The sequence below is a fragment of the Stegodyphus dumicola genome, chromosome 7 (assembly GCF_044657685.1).
Source record: "Stegodyphus dumicola isolate Sdum_Otavi_A_Nest chromosome 7, ASM4465768v1".
Taxonomy (NCBI): Eukaryota; Metazoa; Arthropoda; class Arachnida; order Araneae; family Eresidae; genus Stegodyphus; species Stegodyphus dumicola.
In genome coordinates, this window is record NC_140774.1 from 94,514,989 (window position 1) to 94,523,838 (window position 8,850).

The following is an 8,850-nucleotide window of genomic DNA, read 5'->3' on the forward strand; positions in this document are numbered from 1 at the left end:
TATATATATCAATGTTTATGATCAGTAATAATGATATTTTTCAGTTAACTCTGCTTCAGTCGTAATGGTGCGGCCAAAACTCTTGTTTACTTTACTGACATGTGTGATAACGTCATTGCGAATAAGCTGGGAAAGTGAACATTGAACCAGAAATTTTTCCTCGAGATTGAAAGAAAGAATAAATATATATTACATGATTTGGTTAATGCCAAGTCGCAATTAAAGAATCAAGAATAGCGATTAAACTTCCCCAAGACGAAGATACCGAAAGATTGCCCAGAAACTAAAAAGTGAAATTTTATTTTACTACAAGCAGCAAACTGGTTTTGAAACGAAAGACTGAGCCGTGAGAAGAAAGACTTATAAAACGTATTCCGGAACGAAAGTTCCTAGCATTTCTTTTCTGATAGCTGTATGGTTTGTTTGTTTCTGATGTCAACAATTCGCACGAATAGAGTTCTCTTAACCGCATTCAATGATGAATCAACTGTACAATCAAATGTTTTAATAACTACACATAATCTTTTTTGTGAACGTCAGCATTTGTCTTTTTTTATTTATTTTGAATTTAATAACATAACCACCATTTTCATGAGTCAGCGTTTATCATAAGAGTCGCCATTACTGTCACCAGTTGGATTTCGTACCAACCTAAGTAATTAAAATTTAGGATAAAATCGAATGCATTTTTGTTATTTGGAAGCTTGTTAAGGTAAACAAACGTCCTAGCGATAAAGCTGCTGAACACTGGTAGTTCGATTTGGGTACAGTTCTAGGCGATTAGGCTAGCTGCATGGGCGTTCTAGTATTTTTTCCATATGTAAGTTTGTTATGTGCCAGTTCTACTTGGAAAGCCCTCTACGAAAGCAGATAGTCTATTAGGCAAATAGCCCTAGTTTGCTTTGATATAATCAAATGAACCAAATCAGATGACTCCTATTAATTTGAAATCTATTACAAATTCATGAATTTTATCTTTCTTTTAACTTATGTTAAAAAATACAAGTTGGAAACTTATCAAATGTATTTTGGATTTGATACATTAAGATTAAAAAAAAGTATTATATTTCGAAATAATAAGTAAAAATAAACTTAATTTGTATGAAAAGAACAATAACTGATATTTTTGACAATGCCATAGTCTAAAATGTGAAAGAACTATTAACTTGCTGCAAAATGTTATTGAGTTAATGGGTACGTTTTGCTTAATAACATTAACTAATACGTTTTCCTAATCAGTGGCATTAGTTGTCTATTTTACTTTACGAAACATTTTGAATAACAGTATTTCAGTAGAAAACAGCCTTATTTTACAGCATTCAATAAAACTGATAGATTTTTAAGTAAAGATGAAAGATACGAGAAGTAAAATGCTAGTATGAAAGAAAAATCCACTGATACAGGAATATGTTTTCGAATTTACCTTGGAAATCAAGAACGTCAATTAAACTTATTTTGAATACTTGTTTAGTTTTTAACTACTAATGGTAGTTTATGGAAATGTTTTTTCCTTTTTTAAAACAGGTTTTTAGTGATCAAATATTGAACAACACCGACAAAGGCGGAAATTTTAATAGCTTATGGCTATATTGCACTGGGTGGGACTGTTTAATTACTTTTCAAGGAAAGCGGTATCTTGCTTTATCCTTGTGATTATATCGTTCTAGTTTAATACGGCATACCTTATTTGATTTACCATATGGAATCTCTGATATCTAAAGGCCTCAAGAATCTTATAATTACCTCAAAAACTTAGAAATATTCCCAAAGATAAGCATATGTATTTTATTTATTCTTTGTTAAATAAAGTAGAAACACATTTACACAAACAATAAAAACGTTTCGCTTACTTCCAATAGCGCATAGAAACTATTTACTGACACTATAGGCAGAAATAAATACGCAATACAACACTTTTAATAATTATATAAATTATAATAATTATTTACGTACCTACATTCAAAAATTTACATAACTAATTATTTAAACTCACGTCTTTTTTTTCCTCGCAATAATTACCACAAGGTTTGTTAGGTCTAGCATTTTTTTGATGATCAGTATATTAACTAATGCGGATGGTTTAACGAAATAAAAGATTACATAAAATAACAAAGTAATACTATTCATTATCTTATTTAGAGTTCCATAATGAAACATTTTCAGTTTAAATCTCACAGTATATAAACAAAAGCATTTTAATGTAAGAAACTCATTTTCAGACGTTTAATTTCCATTTATATCAAATAACGCAAATAAGATTATAACCAAACCTCAAAGACATTGACAAATTATTATTAAAATTTTCCCATCTAAAATATTGCAGCAAAATCTCATAGATAAATTGAAAATGTAAACAACGAAAATTAATGCAATTTGAACGCTGATTATTAAAATAATTTTATCTATTCCAAATTAAGATCACATATTTACATCTCATACATGTATGTGTATGAATGTACTTTTTTGTGCATGAATTATTAATTCCAAAATGTAATGCATATGAAAATGCAGCAATGTAAAGAGTTCATAAGCCTTACTTACAGTAATTTCACAGGGCACACTTATTGCTATGATTTGGAATTGGATACAAACTTAACTTTCTCCCAACAGAGGAAGTGAAATTTATTTAAAAATACTAGAATTAAGTAGTTCTACAATATATTTCTACAATATGAATTAAGTATTTCTACAATATGTAGAAATACAAATTAAGTATTTCTACAATACAATACAAAAATAATTAAGTACTACAACACACATATCCTTAGAAGTATCCTTAGAAGCATTTTGCTATGTTGTCTTTCATCACCTCGATTAATGACTGATTTTATGAGTTTGCAAATTATGCCTGCCACTGATTCATAATTTTAAGTCTGAGACAAACTTTTTCAAACGAAGAGAAACATTTTTGTCAGAGCCGATTTTCTCTCAAAATATACTCATATATTTAAATTGACCTGACCATTAGAGTTTGGCTTTAGTGAAATATACATACTCTTAACAGAAATACTTTACAGTATTGGCTATTTAAATATATGTTAGAAGTAATGTAAGAGATTATTAAGAAGCTCTTTTTTATTTAATTAAAATAACAGTTGCGGTAATAATAATAGCTCAAAATTTTAGAATGAAATCATTAATTCCTTGGCCATTCTCTGCAATATTTTCAATAAGTGCGGGAAAGAGGAATTTCTACTTTAAAGTAAAGTGAGAAAAAATAAGAATAAAACAATAATTAGATAGCCTAATCTATTGAACTGAATTTCTCACTGAAGAATCATAATTGAGAGGTAGAAATTGTACAACCTTCCCGTTAGTAGAACTTGATGGAATGCAAAAGGTAATACTGGGCTTAGTATGTAGAACATTTTGTTTCTACATCACAAAGTTCAGAGTAATAACATGGAAGTAGCTCGCTGGAATGTAGTTTTTTTTCTTTTGATGCATAAACATGAACCAGTTTATCTTAAAAAGTCATCCACATAACCTAAAACCTTAGTTGGATAGTTCACAAATATGACAAAACGATATAAAGAAAGATTACATATATTTGCCAAGGAGGGCATAACAAGTAGTAAAATTTAACGATGCTCTCTCTATATACGGTTTGCTAACAAATTTAACATAGCACTGCAATCTTATAATACTAATTGCTAACAGAATTTTTTTATGTCTTTATCCAGGTCCTTGTCCAGTTCTCTGCCTCAGTAGTAGTAGTAGTAACGGAGGACGTAGGCACCATCTCTCTACCATTACGGTTAATAGGTTCTGTCCACGTCCGCCCTTGTCTAGTATTTATATATAATTCTTAAATTTTTACTTTGGCACATATTGTGGCTGATTTACAAATAAAGTCTATACAATAATTGTATTGACATTATTTATTCATTTTTATATCAATCTTATATTATCATTTTTGCCACAAAGCCATTAGTTATATATCATGTATATGTTTCATTATTTCTGAGGTCACGGTCTTCTTTACCGTCCTCAGTTTTTTAGCATCGCCTCTCCCGTCCTCGAGCGACCTTTTAAGTGGTGCCCTTCACGGCCAACAGCAATTCAATCTGCAGTAAATAAAGCTATATCAAATCATTTCAGGACAATAGCTATCTATTCAGACAGTCAATCTGCATCACATGCTCTGAAAGACAGAAACAATAAGAACAAATTGGTTCAGGATATTCAAAATAGAATAAGTGCTCACCCAGAAATTCAATTCTTCCTCAATTGGGTGAAAGTCCACAACGGGAACCACGGCAACGAGGCGGCTGACCTCCTTGCAAAGGATGCAACGACTAACATCAACAGTGATGTAATTCATGTCCCGTGGCCCAAGTCCCATATAAAACTTACACTGAAAGCAATTGTGGCAAGAATAATGGGATTCTGCACTGCAAGGCAGAAGAGTCCACGATTTTTTCCCAAGAACTGACAAAGAGGCACTACACTATGACCATGTTCTGAATCAGTATGTCACAGGGTACGGTCCTTTCCCCACCTACTTCCATGACAGAGGCATGTGCTCCATGGATCTCTGCATATGGAAAAGCGTGACCCTGATCATTATATTTTTAACTTCTAGCAGACGGCAAACATCTGATTAAGCCTGACAACAATCTAATACCATTTAAGAAATACGAAATAAAGAACAGACACCTTAGGGCCAAAACCAGAGACGTTCTTATACATATCCAAAGACTCGGACTGGACATTTGTCATATCTAACGCTTATTCATCTCCATATATTTCTAAAATATATTTATTTATGTTTTGTATTTTAATGTTCCAAAAATTTCATTTTTGTACGCGATGCTGATGGACGGTAGCTCCAAAGACTTGCTTATTACAAATTCTGCCTTAGAAAGGACATTTGTTCATACATTTAAACTTTTTGAGCATCAATTGCTGAACTTTTCAAGGACAGTCTTTTCTCAGTATGATTTGTGTACACTATTAATATCAGAAGTCAGTCAGAAAGTCCTCTCAAGTGGTTGATGGTAAAAAAGGAGGGGCGGGAGAACCTCGGACCACACCCTGGGGTGTTCTTCCTCAAAATTGGAGTGGAAAGTTTAGCAGTTAGCTAAGTTCAGCAATACATCAATTACCTGTGGTACTACGGAGGTGCTGGGCTAGCTTCTACCTGCACCTGTATTCACATTATTAACATCACTTATTACATAAATTTTGTATGGAGAATTTTCTCTAATGAATTTCTTTCTTTTGTAATTCCTCTCTATTTTTAAGCAGTCGGTATATGATTTCTTTATCGTGAAGTTTCTCTTTTGTTATTTGCACCATTTCAACTAGAATGTTGTCTAAATCCTCTTGCAAAATTCCTTTCACTTTGCTGCAGTTCTTTCATGAGTTTTTCAGTTTCAAGGTTTTTATTGTATTCCTCTTATTATACGCTATATTTTGTGCTAATGTCTTACAGAATAGTACTTTTTCTTTCCAAAGTTTTTCGTTTTTTCCTTTTGTATGTCGCTGAATCCTATATCTCTGCCTCCGTAGCTGCGCAAGCTTATCGGAGCTGAATAGGGATTGGGAGCCGGCTATGAATGCGAAGCTGGTTATTAATTAGTCGGCGCACCAACACTTGTTGGAATGCTATAGTTTCTCCCCACATCGCCCCCCGTCGGAATTACTGCTGCCCCGGTTGCTGTAGCTGCTACACCATTGGGTGTTGCTGGACATGGAACTGGCGCTGTTCTTGTAGCTTTTGGAAACGGACTGATCGGTAACAGTATTCTCGGCGTCGATGTAGTAGGCCACGGAATCACTTCTGCTAATGATAATAGACGGGAATTGAAAAACTTGTTCTTCGAACACAACTTGCCAAGTCAATCTAGTAAACATCTTAAACTATGCCTTTCTTGTGCAAATGTCTCAAATTACACTACTAATCGAGTTAAAAGAACTTATTTGTTCCAGCTATGTTTTATTTCCTCAGCTTTTTAAAATCCCGTAATTTCCTTTTAAAAGTTAAAATGTATCTTCTAAAATTTCGTAATGTGTCAAAAACTGCTTCATGCTAAAAATTGCGTCAGAGTTTTAGATATCGACAGTCTCCTCATTTTAGCATACCATGATTATGATTTGTATTAGAAGACTTGTTATTAATTTTAAAGTTTATTGTATAATCAAGTTGAATATGTCATTTTATTTTTCATGTAACAAGTGCTTGATGTTTTAATCAGTTTTAGAGTTTCACTAAATATGATCAATGAATAGGAATAATCATATTATTGCTTCCTTTGTGAAGCTTTCAATATCAGCATATGAGCTTGATCATTTTGTCTAAGTAGGCTAATGATGCTCTAAGAGAATTTCTCAGGTAAAGATGGTTTTGCAAATACTGCTGTTAAAAGTAAGAATTCTCATTGACATTTAAATATTAAAACATTTATTAAATAATTCAAAACAATGAATAATAAGCCTGAATTTTAGTTCGAAAGTTAATTTTCAATTTTTATTCTAGGCCATCTGCTATTTTTCTAAAAAGGCTTTGCAATACAGAAGGAAAGAAAAGGCTCTTCAATTTGTCTACGAACATTTTATTTATAATTAAAAAAATATATTATTTTTTTGCGTAAATGAAAACATAGGTATCTCTATATTTTACTGAAATTCAAGAATATCAAAATGCATATATAAGTTTGTATAATAGTTTAGAGTTTCCTCATTATTTTATGAATGACTAGACTAGAAATAAACATAACTTTAAGCCTGTTCAGATTTTGTTGTGAAAATGAAGCGTTTCATAGTGAAAATTTAATTATTTACATACAATAAAAAACCGTCTATGTGCATGAATATATAAATTCAAAGCAGTTCGCCTTCCTTTTTCATGTATTTATTTACTTAACAATGTAGAGACATTAGGTTTTTTTTGAAGCCAGGGAGATGAAAAATTAGCAACGTCTTTAGCGGGACTCGAACCGCGGATCTCTACAATACGCCCCCCCCCAGTGTGCTGTCCATAACACTACGAACGCATGCCAAGAAAGCTGGAGAAATATGTTATATACTCCCCCTTTTAAAGGGCGACTGGGATTTTTAGGGGACCCAATCGTTAAATCCTGGGTGTGAAGAATCCTCATCCATCACCCTTTTAGTTCGGGCGTCACTGTAGAGACAATAGGTATTTTTGAAAGCAGGCAAGAGAGATTGAAAAATTAGCAACGCTTTCGCCGGGAATGGAACCGCGGACCTCTGGAACACGCACCCAGCGTGCAGACCTCCACACCACGAAGGCATGCCAAGAAGGCGGGAGAAATACCTTATAACATTAACAACCATGTAAAATACGTATTAATGTTTTATAAAAGACTGTTTATAGAGAAGTTAGACAGAAAGTTAAAAAAAGCTTTGAATGGGGCCTCCAACGTACGTCATTTTTCAATACTTTTCCTCTTAACTGGCGATTCGATAAAAATTCTCACAATAATAATTCTGTCTACAGTTGCTTTTGACTTCGCTACTGGAAGAGTGGTTAAGAATGCTGAAAATTGGGAGTTTGACTAAGCTGTACCTCAGCTGACTGAACTGAATGCATGTTTGGTTTCGTGATTCGTGATTTTCACTATGTGTAACGCCTATTGAAACCAGTTTCCATTAGAATATTCCCTACAGAGCCATTCCTACCGCAAAAAGATAGCATTTTTGTAATTTACCGTGTTCCAGTAATCTATAGTTGCTTACAAAATAAAATGAATATAGCACATTTGTAAGCATCAAGTTCTGTTTCAACCAATCAAATGCCATTATTCCTTTCAAGCATACCCGTTAGTAAAACTGCAGGGAATATAATTTGAAACAAAAGTATTAAATACTGTAATTAAAAAAAATTAGCTATATACTTTGAAATATTAAATATTTGTAAGATAATATATTTTAAAATATTTGTAAGAGGATGTTGAATAAACCATTGACGATATTAGAAGTTTAAGTTAGCACACGGAGCAAACAAACAAAGCACACGGAGGTTATCTACCTAGTAGGAGAACGTCAAAAATCTGAGAGACCCTGTCAAGAACTTTCTGAGGAAAACGGGCTTCTGTTCTCATTACACGTGAACGTGTGAACTCTGATCGAATTTTTAGTGCTCAGTGATTTTATCTGCTCTGTTGCTAGTGGGGGGGGGGAGGGTCGGCGCTTAAAATTTGCGTGTTACAGATTAAGTAATAAGTTTGCCAGTTTTGACTACAAAGTTCAGTGGCTGTCGATTTAGAGATGGAGTATCAAAATATTACATTTTAAAATATAATGTATAGTTAAAAGTGTTACATATTTGTGAGATAATAAATAGTAAATACATTATAGTAGTAATGTTTTTGAAATAGTAAATACTGTACAGCACTGTTGTTTGAATTTTTCTCACAATGAAAGAATGTCCCTTCTTTAGCAATGAAGATGAAAAGAGGATAACAATCGATTTAAAGCGAAATTTGTTATTAATAATATTATTTGTTGCAATAATACTTTAAATGAAAATAAAATTTTATTTTTTTCCCGATATTTGCAGATGTTTACTTTCGCAGCTAACATTTTTTCATTGAAAAAAAATTATTTTTTTACCTCGTGTGATCTCTTAAATATTATAGTTTACACATTGATTGCATTTCGATGTATATTGCGCATTTCATCATATTTCAAAATAAAAGATGTTTTCAGGCAAAATGCCGAAAGACTACTATAAAAAATTTCATGAATGAGCTAAAAAAACTAGTCTAGTCGAATGTATAAAAACAAAATCTGCTAAAAGTAAATGAAAACCATAAGACTCAATGTCATTTGGAAAGGGAATTAATAAGTAGTATCATCTATGTTACGTACAAGTGAATGAAC